We start from the raw sequence: 12,709 nt of genomic DNA, 5'->3' as shown, positions 1-12,709 counted from the left end.
ACACCTGTGAAGTGAAAACCATTTCCGGTGACTACCTCTTGAAGCTCATCAAGAGAATGCCAAGAGTGTGCAAAGCAGTCATCAAAGCAAAAGGTGGCTACTTTGAAGAACCTAGAATATAAGACATATTTTCAGTTGTTTCACACTTTTTTGTTAAGTATATAATTCCACATGTGTTAATTCATAGTTTTGATGCCTTCAGTGTGAATGTACAATTTTCAAAGTCATGAAAATACAGAAAAATCTTTAAATGAGAAGGTGTGTCCAAACTTTTGGTCTGTACTGTATATAATGCAATGACGGCTGATGGAACAAGGGAAAACTTCTTTTCTGATGGAGGTGCTGATGGACTGGTCTTCTGGTCAGATGCTGCCCCATCAGCAGTCATTATATATCTAACAAGCGACGACTATGTAATAAAAGAGGGCGCTGTGACTGACAAAAATAACAAGAATATGCTATGTAAGGGACAGCACTGTACATAACAGCAGAGGAAGCTATATAATAAGAGACGGCACCATATATAGCTAGAGAGGATGGTGCGTAATAAAGGAGGGTGTTATACATAATAAAAGATGAAACTATATCAATAAGGATGGCGCTATACATAAGTGAATACATTATATGCTAAGGGACTGTGCTATACATAATAAGGCTACATTCCTGCATCTGTGTGCAGTGTCGGTGTGCTGCCCTGTTTTACAGACGCATTGAGCATGTCCTATACTGATCCTCAAAATCGGATGAGAACAGGACATTCTCTGACCCTCACAGATCTCATTCTCAGATCCGTGATTTTCATGGATGTGTGAATGGATTTATAAAACTCTACGAGTCCATGTGCCGTCTGATAAAAAAATCTGGCAGCACAAATGTGAGAATGCAGCCTAAGGGATTTTACAGACAACATTATCACTCCAAGTCACACAGCTCAGATACAGAATAATATTTACATCCAGGCACTTACCACTGATGTCTCATCTGATCAGAGACGGTTTCTGCTGCTTCTTCTCCATCTGGTCAGACCTTCATGTCGACATCTCCCAGCCACAACTCGTCTTGTCACGATGGTCAGTGCAGCCCTAAAAATAACAAGTTCACATATATTGTATATACACGTGTCTCCCCCACACTGCGCCCCTGACTACAAATATGTACCCCCCTATTAATATACTATTAGCCACTTAGTAATCAAAATATAAAGTGATAAGCAGCACTGTGCCCCCCCCCCATTAACTATAATCTCCACCAGCCAATAATATAAATTATTCAGTTTCTGTGACTCTCCTCAATTAACTGTAAGGCTATGTGCACATGGAAAATATACAAGTCTTTACAGTACAAGCAAAGTGAAATCATTGCTCTCTCCCTGCAACCCCCGTCATTGCTCTATCCCAGCAACCCCCGTCACTGCTCTCTTCCAGCAACTCCTATCGTTGCTCTCCCCAGGCCCCATCATTGCTCTCCCCATCCCCACCATTGTTCTCCCCATCACCACCATCCCCATCATTGCTCTCCCCCACCTCTCCTCATTCTCCTGTTCCTCTCCCCAGCATTTCAGTAAAAAAAACAAACAGAAAAAAAGACTTACCTCTCTGCTTGTTCCCCTGCAGCATCCTTGTTGCCGGCAACTTTCTCCCTGACCCAGGCGCGCGCTGCATGATGACATCATCAAGCTGTACACATTTGTGTCAGGGAGGAAGCATTGGGCAGGAAGCAGAGGACTGATCCCCTCAGCTCCACTGCCATTTTCCTCCTGTCAGCAGTGGAGCTGGATGGATCGCTCCCTGCCCGCCTCACATGAGGACAATCTGGCCATGGCCCCCATGGAGCTTCAGGCTCCGAGAAGCAGGCCAGATCGCCCCCAGTATTAGCAGCCCGGCAAGGGCCTCCCTGACCCTCTAGGCCTCGGTGCAGCTGCACCAGTGGTATGTCCGCCTCTGTCTTAGTAATAGAGTGCTCTCTGATCACATAATATGGGATCTGTTCTTATATCTCAGTAGTAGAGTGCTCTCTGATCACATAATATGGGATCTGTTCTTATATCTCAGTAGTAGAGTGCTTTCTGATCATATAATACATGATATCTCTATATCTCCACACTAAAGCAAAATGGCTTATTATATCTCAGCAGTAGAGTGCTCTCTGATCATATACACTGCTCAAAAAAATAAAGGGAACACTCAAATAACACATCCTAGATCTGAATGAATGAAATATTCTCATTGAATACTTTGTTCTGTACAAAGTTTGAATGTGCTGACAACAAAATCACACAAAAATCATCAATGGAAATCAAATTTATTAACCAATGGAGGCCTGGATTTGGAGTCACCCCAAAAATTAAAGTGGAAAAACTCACTACAGGCTGATCCAACTTTGATGTAATATCCTTAAAACAAGTCAAAATGAGGCTCAGTATTGTGTGTGGCCTCCACGTGCCTGAATGACCTCCCTACAACGCCTGGGCATGCTCCTGATGAGGTTGCGGATGGTCTCCTGTGGGATCTCCTCCCAGACCTGGACTAAAGCATCCGTCAACTCCTGGACAGTCTGTGGTGCAACGTGACGTTGGTGGATGGAGCGAGACATGATGTCCCAGATGCGCTCAATCGGATTGAGGTCTGGGGAACGGGCGGGCCAGTCCACAGCTTCAATGCCTTCATCTTGCAGGAACTGCTGACACACTCCAGCCACATGAGGTCTGACATTGTCCTGCATTAGGAGGAACCTAGGGTCAACCGCACCAGCATATGGTCTCACAAGGGGTCTGAGGATCTCATCTCGGTACCTAATGGCAGTCAGGCTACCTCTGGCGAGCACATGGAGGGCTGTGCGGCCCTCCAAAGAATTTCCACCCCACACCATTACTGACCCACTGCCAAACCGGTCATGCTGTAAGGATGTTGCAGGCAGCAGATCACTGTCCACGGCGTCTCCAGACTGTAACGGGTCTGGGAGGCGGAACCTCTGAGCTACTATACAAGGGGGCGGTCCTTGTAAGGGAGCGGGTGGCAATCAGGGATGACGGGCAGGCAGTCACAGCAGGTGACCGGGACAGTCTCTGAGTGGACGGGCTGGAGGTCACGGCAAGTGACCGGGGCAGTCTCTGGAAGAACGGGCAGGAGGTCACGGCAAGTGACCGGGGCAGTCTCTGGAAGAACGGGCAGGGAGTTACGGCAAGTGACCGGGGCAGTCTCTGGATGAACGGGCAGGGAGTTACGGCAAGTGACCGGGGCAGTCTCTGGGTAAAGGGTAGGTACGACCTGTGATGGCAGAGCCTCCGGTAGGCTAGCAGGCAGATGGTAGATGTGTGCTCCCAGGTGAGCAAGCGAGAGTCTCTGGAATGGTAGGTGGTCACAGCACGTGACGGCGAAGCCTCCAGGTAGGCTAGCAGGCAGGTAACAGGTGGGCGCTCCCAGGTGAGCGGGCAGGAGTCTCTGGAAAGGCAGATGGTCACAGCACGTGACGGCGGAGCCTCCAGGTAGGCTAGCAGGCAGGTAACAGGTGTGCGCTCCCAGGTGAGCGGGCAAGCTGGTCCATAGACAGACTGACAGGAGTTGGAAGGCAGACCGTCGGACCTCAGGCTAGCAGGCAGGTGACTGGATATCAGGCAGGACAAAGGCAGCAAGCTGGCAGGAATCTGGCAGGTAACTGGCAACGGGACCTGAGGGCTGAAGCACAGGTGAGACACAGGTGCAAACAACATTGCTCGGGCACCTCCATTTTGGAGGAGGTGCCCTTTATATGGGAGGTCCTCCGGCAATTGGCCGGGGACTCCTTAGGACGGCGCGCGCGGTCCCTTTAAGAGAGGGGGAGCGCGCGCGCCCTAAGCACACTGCCGGGGAAGGAGCGCGCGCCGGAAGCAGCGGGGAGAGCAGCGCTGGAGGACGCCGCGCCAGGAGCGGGGAGGTGAGAGGGACGGCGTCTCTGCCTAGAACGGGGCAGAGACGCCGATGCTACAGTACCCCCCCCTTTAGGCCCCCTCTTTTTTAGGCCAGAAAGAAATTTTTCAAGGAGAAGCGGGGCGTTGATGTTCTCCCTGGGTTCCCAAGTTCTCTCCTCAGGACCAAACCCCTTCCAATCTACCAGAAAAAAGGTTTTTCCTCTTACCCTCTTGGAGGCCAGAATACTCTCTACCTCAAAGATGTCATCAGCGGAAACCGGAGCAGGAGGGGCACCTGGATTTTTGGAAAAAGAGTTAAAGACAACGGGTTTGAGGAGAGATACGTGGAAGGAGTTGGGGATCCGTAGGGTGGCCGGGAGTTTTAATTTGTAGGCCACAGGGTTAATTTGCCTGAGGACTTCGAAGGGGCCGATGAATCGAGGACCCAACTTGTAGGAGGGTATTTTGAGCCGCACATGCTTGGATAAGAGCCAAACCTTGTCTCCCGGACGGAATTGGGGCGGATCCAGACGTCTCTTATCAGCATATCTCTTCATCCGCTCAGAGGAGAGAAGAAGAGCGGACCTGGTGCTCTCCCAAATAGTAGAAAATTCGCTGACAAGAGACTCCGCAGCAGGGTTGTCCACAGAAACGGAGACAGGAAGTGGAATCCGGGGATGTTGGCCACCAACTATAAAGAACGGGGATTTGGAAGAGGACTCGCTCTCATGGTTGTTATAAGAGAACTCGGCCCACGGTAGAAGATCCACCCAGTCCGAGTGGTGAGCATCCACGAAGTGCCGGAGGTAGCTGGACAAGATCTGATTGATTCGCTCCACTTGACCATTGGACTGAGGGTGGTAAGCGGAGGAGAAATCCAGGGTAATGTCCAGCAGCTTACAAGTGGCTCTCCAGAAACGAGAGGTGAACTGAACCCCACGATCCGACACGATGTGGAGGGGCAGACCATGGAGACGGAAGATGTGGCGGATAAAGTCTTTAGCCAACTCGGGTGCAGACGGAAGACCAGGCAGGGGAATGAAGTGGGCCATCTTAGAAAAACGGTCAGCGACAACCCAAATGACGGTACAACCGGCAGAAACTGGAAGGTCGGTGATAAAGTCCATAGCGATGTGTTGCCAAGGAGCAGCAGGTACGGGAAGGGGCAGGAGATGGCCGGCAGGTAGATGTCGGGGAACTTTGTTACGAGCACAGGATGAACAGGCTGCGACGAAGTCTACCACGTCCTTACGTAGGGTAGGCCACCAGTAATGCCGGGCAATAAGTTGAAAGGTCTTTTTTTGGCCAGCATGGCCAGCTAGTTTAGAAGAATGTCCCCAGCGAAGAACCCTCTCCCGATCTGGCACAGCTATGAACGTCTTACCGGGTGGAAGACGAGTTAGATCCAAGGGAGCCACATTCATCACCTTGGAGGAGTCGATGATGTGCGTAGGTTCCTCCTCTTGATCGGAGGACAGGAAAGACTGAGACAAGGCATCAGCTTTGACGTTCTTGTCCGCCGGACGGAAATGAAGAGTGAAGTCGAAGCGGGCAAAAAACAACGACCACCGGGCCTGGCGAGGATTGAGCCTCTGGGCATTTTGGAGATATGCCAGGTTTTTGTGATCCGTGTAGATAATTACCGGGTAGAGAGCCCCTTCAAGCAGATAGCGCCACTCTCCTAGTGCCAATTTGATGGCTAGCAATTCCCGGTCTCCAATGGAGTAGTTGCGCTCCGACGAGGAGAAGATTTTGGAGAAGAAGCCGCACGTTACCATTCTCCCGGTAGAAGACTTCTGGGTGAGCACCGCTCCGGAGGAGGAAGCATCAACCTCCAGGTAGAATTGTTTATTACAGTCCGGACGGTGCAGGACGGGAGCAGAGGCGAAGGCTTTCTTTAGGGAAAGGAAGGCCTCCTCGGCTTCAGGCGACCATATCCTGGGGTTAGCCCCCTTACGGGTAAGTGCAGATATGGGAGCAGTCCGAGACGAGAAGTGTGGGATGAAAAGACGATAATAATTAGCGAAGCCCAGAAATCGCTGTATCGCCTTCAAACCTTCAGGACGAGGCCATTTTAGAACGGAAGAGAGCTTCTCGGGATCCATTTGCAGACCTGTTTGGGAGATGACATAGCCCAAGAACGGAAGGGAGGTCTGATCGAAGAGGCACTTCTCGTATTTGGCGTAAAGGTGGTTCTGCCGAAGCCTAAGCAGGACCTGACGAACATCCCTCCGGTGTGTGGGGAGATCCGGAGAGAAGACCAAGATATCGTCCAGGTATACCACTATGCAGGAGTACAGGAGGTCACGGAAGATGTCATTGACTAGTTCCTGAAAGACCGCGGGAGCATTACAGAGACCGAAGGGCATCACAAGGTACTCGTAGTGACCGTCCCGGGTATTGAATGCCGTCTTCCACTCGTCTCCTTGACGGATACGGACCAGATTATACGCTCCTCGAAGATCCAGCTTGGAGAAGATCCTGGCGCCCTTGAGCCGGTCAAACAATTCGGAGATGAGTGGCAGGGGATATTTGTTTTTTACCGTAATGAGATTGAGTCCTCTGTAGTCAATACAGGGACGTAGCGAGCCGTCTTTCTTTTTGACAAAGAAGAATCCGGCTCCAGCCGGGGAGGTAGATTTTCGGATAAATCCCCTAGCCAGATTCTCTTCAATGTACTCAGACATGGCTCGGGTCTCGGCTGCAGATAACGGGTAGATACGCCCACGGGGAGGAGTGGTGCCAGGTACCAGGTCGATCGGGCAATCGTATGGCCTATGGGGCGGCAACGTCTCAGCTTCCTTCTTACCGAAGACGTCCGCATAGGGCCAGTAGGGAGCCGGGAGACCAGGTAAATTAGCTGGAGTAGGCTGAGGGCGAAGTGGACGGACCGGAACCAGGCAGGTCCTATGGCAGTCAGGACCCCATCGGAGTACTTCACCGGACTGCCAGTTCAATACGGGTTCATGTGTCTGGAGCCAAGGTAGACCTAGCAACAAGGAGTGAGAAAGTCCGGACAGCACATGGAATGAGATCTCCTCAGAGTGCAGCATTCCCACCTGTAGGGTTATAGGTTCGGTGACGAGCAGGATGGTCTCCGAGAGAAGTCTTCCATCCACGGAAGCAACTGACAATGGCTCCGCCAGGGACTTGGTGGGAATATGGTATCTCTCTACCAGAGACTGGGCGATGAGGTTTCCAGCAGCTCCAGAATCCAGATGGGCGAGTTCGAAGAGACGGTTTTCTCCCCAAGCAATAGAGACCGGTAAGGTCAGAGACGGAGAGGACTTACTTTTGTCTAGGACGACCTCTTTGGCATGCTCCTGGAACCGCAGGTCAATCCGGGTGGCAAGAGCTATCAGGTCATCGAGGGTGGTAGGAATGTCCCGACCGGCAAGTTCATCTTTAATACGGCCGGACAGACCCTCCCAGAAGACTGAAACCAGAGCGTCATTATCCCAGGCCAGCTCCGAGGCAAGGGTACGGAACCGTATGGCATATTGGCCCACGGTGAGGCTTCCCTGACGGAGGCGTAGCAGTGACGATGCGGATGAGGTCTTCCGTCCGGGTTCGTCGAAGACTTTCCGGAAGGCCGTGAGAAAGGCAGGCAAGTTGGACACCAGGGGGTCTCCTCTCTCCCATAGAGGATTTAGCCAGGCCAGAGCCTCTCCGGTGAGATGGGACATGATGAAGGCAATTTTGGCCCGGTCGGAGTTAAACTGGTGGGACAGGAGTTCAAAGTGCAGGGTGCACTGATTTATGAAGCCCCAAGCCTGAGCGGAGTCGCCTCCGAAGCGAGGAGGTGCAGAAAGCCGGGGTCCGGGGTAGGATACCATAGTGTTGGTGAACAGCGGAGCTGTCGGATTGCGAATCATGGCGCTGGCGGAGGTTGCTGGCGGAGCAGTCAGAGTGTCCAGGCGAGAATTGACATTCCGCAGGTGACCCAGGATGGACTCCTGTTGGGACCTCTGGCGGGACAGTTCATGACACAGGTCCGAGAGCGAGGGAGCTTGGGTGCCACCGGGTTCCATGGCCCGAGCAAACTGTAACGGGTCTGGGAGGCGGAACCTCTGAGCTACTATACAAGGGGGCGGTCCTTGTAAGGGAGCGGGTGGCAATCAGGGATGACGGGCAGGCAGTCACAGCAGGTGACCGGGACAGTCTCTGAGTGGACGGGCTGGAGGTCACGGCAAGTGACCGGGGCAGTCTCTGGATGAACGGGCAGGAGGTCACGGCAAGTGACCGGGGCAGTCTCTGGAAGAACGGGCAGGGAGTTACGGCAAGTGACCGGGGCAGTCTCTGGATGAACGGGCAGGGAGTTACAGCAAGTGACCGGGGCAGTCTCTGGGTAAAGGGTAGGTACGACCTGTGATGGCAGAGCCTCCGGGTAGGCTAGCAGGCAGATGGTAGATGTGTGCTCCCAGGTGAGCAAGCGAGAGTCTCTGGAATGGTAGGTGGTCACAGCACGTGACGGCGAAGCCTCCAGGTAGGCTAGCAGGCAGGTAACAGGTGGGCGCTCCCAGGTGAGCGGACAGGAGTCTCTGGAAAGGCAGATGGTCACAGCACGTGACGGCGGAGCCTCCAGGTAGGCTAGCAGGCAGGTAACAGGTGTGCGCTCCCAGGTGAGCGGGCAAGCTGGTCCATAGACAGACTGACAGGAGTTGGAAGGCAGACCGTCGGACCTCAGGCTAGCAGGCAGGTGACTGGATATCAGGCAGGACAAAGGCAGCAAGCTGGCAGGAATCTGGCAGGTAACTGGCAGGTAACTGGCAACAGGACCTGAGGGCTGAAGCACAGGTGAGACACAGGTGCAAACAACATTGCTCGGGCACCTCCATTTTGGAGGAGGTGCCCTTTATATGGGAGGTCCTCCGGCAATTGGCCGGGGACTCCTTAGGACGGCGCGCGCGGTCCCTTTAAGAGAGGGGGAGCGCGCGCGCGCGCGCCCTAAGCACACTGCCGGGGAAGGAGCGCGCGCCGGAAGCAGCGGGGAGAGCAGCGCTGGAGGACGCCGCGCCAGGAGCGGGGAGGTGAGAGGGACGGCGTCTCTGCCTAGAACGGGGCAGAGACGCCGATGCTACACAGACTCTGTCACGTCTGTCACATGTGCTCAGTGTGAACCTGCTTTCATCTGTGAAGAGCACAGGGCGACAGTGACGACTTTGCCAATCTTGGTGTTCTGTGGCAAATGCCAAGCGTCCTGCACGGTGTTGGGCTGTGAGCACAACCCCCATCTGTAGACGTTGGACCCTCATACCACCCTCATGAAGTTGGTTTCTAACCGTTTCTGCAGACACATGCAGATTTGTGGCCTGCTGGAGGTCATTTTTTAGGGCTCTGGCAGTGCTCCTCATGTTCCTACTTGCACAAAGGCGGAGGTAGCGGTCCTGCTGCTGGGTTGTTGCCCTCCTACAGCCCCCTCCACGTTCTCCTGGTGTACTGTCCTGTCTCCTGGTAGCGCCTCCAGCCTCTGGACACTACGCTGACAGACACAGCAAACCTTCTGGCCACAGCTTGCATTGATGTGCCATCCTGGATGAGCTGCACCACCTGAGCAACTTCTGTGGGTTGTAGAGTCCATCTCATGCTACCACGAGTGTGAAAGCACAACCAACATTCAAAAGTGACCAAAGCATCAGCCAGAAAGCATTGGTACTGAGATGTGGTCTGTGGTCCCCACCTGCAGAACCACTCCTTTATTGAGGGTGTCTTGATAATTGCCAATAATTTCCATCTATTCTCTATTCCATTTGCACAACAGCATGTGAAATTGATTGTCAATCAGTGTTGCTTCCTAAGTGGACAGTTTGATTTCACAGAAGTTTGATTTACTTGGAGTTATACTCTGTTGTTTAAGTGTTCCCTTTATTTTTTTGAGCAGTGTAATATGGGATCTCTTCTTCTATCTCAGCAGTAGAGTGCTCTCTGTTCATATAATATGGGATCTATTCTTATATCTCAGTAGTAGAGTGCTCTCTGATCATATATTTTCTTATAGCACAGGGCTATCTAAACCAATAAAAAAAAACATTACATTTTTTCAGTTCTTTTATTTTGATTCCTTATCATCAAAATATTTAATTTAAAAGGACAAATGAGATGCAGAGTCAGAAACATCCCCCCTCCCCCCACACCACCCTATCCAGGTGACGACAGACGAGTAACATGCATGGAAGACAAAATAGTGGCAACTGCTCTGAGCGGACCTGTTATTTGGGGGACAGGAGAAATCATGGCGGATAGTATGTGGTCGGCTGCTCACAGTGCCCATGGCTTTCAGTAGATCGAGCAAACTAAATTGGAGCATGTTGCTTTAAGGATCCATTGGTGGCCCATTGTGTGTGTGCTGTAGACATTGTGAAATTTCTTATTCTTGGGTCACTAGAAGTCAAAGTGGCTCCTGGCAGCAAGTGTTTACTCTCTCTAAAGTGCCCCCTGCAGGGGAAATGGTGCATTACACATTTTTCTCATTGAAATCAATGAGCTACCAGTGTAATATATGGATGTGCCCTTTGAAGTCGCTCTCTTCTCCAGTGCGAATTACTAGACAGATGTGATGTTCTGCAGCTTTCAAGTATATGAAGTACAATGTTCTGCAGGTAGCGACTTCACTTCTCTACTATTATTGCAGATATTGGAAATGTGATTCTGTGCAAAGACTACAGAAAGGGAGAGCAGGAAGATGCAATGCTCTGCAGATACCATGGGCAGGATGAGCAGTGTGCTAGACGGGTATGAGTCTGCTGATATTTTAGAGATTGAGAGAAATGACAGGTCCAGGGGATCATTCCGCAAACGGCAAGAAAAGCAATGGTCTGCAAGCAAACAGAGCAACATTCTGCAAATATCATGGACCGAGGGAAGCAATGCTCTGCAGAATAGGTCACAGACAATCTGCAGGTACCATAGACAAGGCAAGTGATGATCTATAAAGTAAGAGTCTGCAGATTCCCTAGGCCGTGAGCAATTTTCGTGGGTGTCTAGAGCAACCATTCTGCAGATGTTGTTTACAAGCGGATGCGATGCTCTGCAGAAGTAGTAGGTACCATGGACAGGGTAAATAACACTGCAGATATTATATACAGGGGAGCAATGCTCTGCAGACATCACTGACAGCAAAAAGCGGCATTCTGCAGATGTGAGTGTTAGGACAGCGGATCTGCAGCGTGTGGACCAGCACAGAGCGGGGGGTTATGTGACCCCGCAGTACACACAGAGGTTCATGTAACAGTCTGTGGATTACTAACCTACAAGCAATACACTGAAAAAAAACAATCCAAAATATTCGCCCCAGGTCTTGTACATCAGGACCGTGTGGACAGGTACCTAGAACGGTACCCAGCCAAGCTCAAAATACCCCTCCCCCACCCTGACATATGGCTGTGTGTGAATTGTGCCCACATGTGCATATATGAAAGTCACAACATGCATAGAACGACCCTTGTAATGCCCATTGTCAGCCTGCAGATGGCGCCCAAATACGCCCTGGCATTAGCCCACTGTATTGCCGCAGACTTGTGACCTGACTACATTTTCTTCAGCCACACCATGATTGTACAACAATCACACAATGACATCACACCTCCACAAAAATCAGAATGTATGACATCATACCTTACACAATGATATCATACCACTGCAAGAATAGCAGAATGACATCGTATCTTACATAGTTACGGCATAGCTTGCGCAGTGACATCATACATCCGCAAGCATTACACAGACACATCATACCTCTGCAGGAATCCTATGGGACATCATACGTGGCACAGTGACATTATACTTCCCTAAGAAATGCAGCATGACAATATATATATATATATATATATATATATATATATATATATATATATATATATATATATATATATATATAGCACAATGTCATCATACCTCATATCATACCTCACATAATTACCGCATAACTCTTGGAATACACATCCATAAGAATTACACAATGATATCATACCTCTACAAAAATATCACACAATTACATCATTCCTTTGCAAAAATGGCAAAATTACATCACGCCTTGTCTACTGACATGTCTACAAAAATGGCACAATTACATCATACTCTCCTTGTATCACATAATGACATCATACATGTATCACACAATGACATCATACATGTATCACAATGATATCACACCTCTGCCTGTATCACACAATGATATCACACATATTTCACACAATGACATCACACCTCTGCCTGTATCACACAATGACATCATACATGTATCACAGTAATATCACACCTTTGCGTGTATCACACAATGACATCATACATGTATGTCAATGACATCACACCTCTGCCGGTATCACACAATGACATCATACATGTATCACAATGACATAATACATGTATCACACAATGACATCACACCTCTGCCGGTATCACACAATGACATCATACATGTATCACAATGACATAATACATGTATCACACAATGACATCACACCTCTGCCGGTATCACACAATGACATCATACATGTATCTCAATGACATCACACCTCTGCCGGTATCACACAATGACATCATACATATATCACAATGACATCATACATGTATCACACAATGACATCACACCTCTGCCGGTATCACACAATGACATCATACATGTATCTCAATAACATCACACCTCTGCCGGTATCACACAATGACATCATACATGTATCACACAATGACATCACACCTCTGCCGGTATCACTCAATGACATCATACATGTATCACACAATGACATCACACCTCTGCCGGTATCACTCAATGACATCATACATGTATCACTCAATGACATCATACATGTATCACTCAAAGACATC

Source organism: Phyllobates terribilis, unplaced genomic scaffold (assembly GCF_046119375.1).
Source record: "Phyllobates terribilis strain yellow unplaced genomic scaffold, ASM4611937v1 Scaffold_7__3_contigs__length_470593459, whole genome shotgun sequence".
Classification (NCBI taxonomy): Eukaryota; Metazoa; Chordata; class Amphibia; order Anura; family Dendrobatidae; genus Phyllobates; species Phyllobates terribilis.
This window is presented reverse-complemented; position numbering follows the sequence as displayed.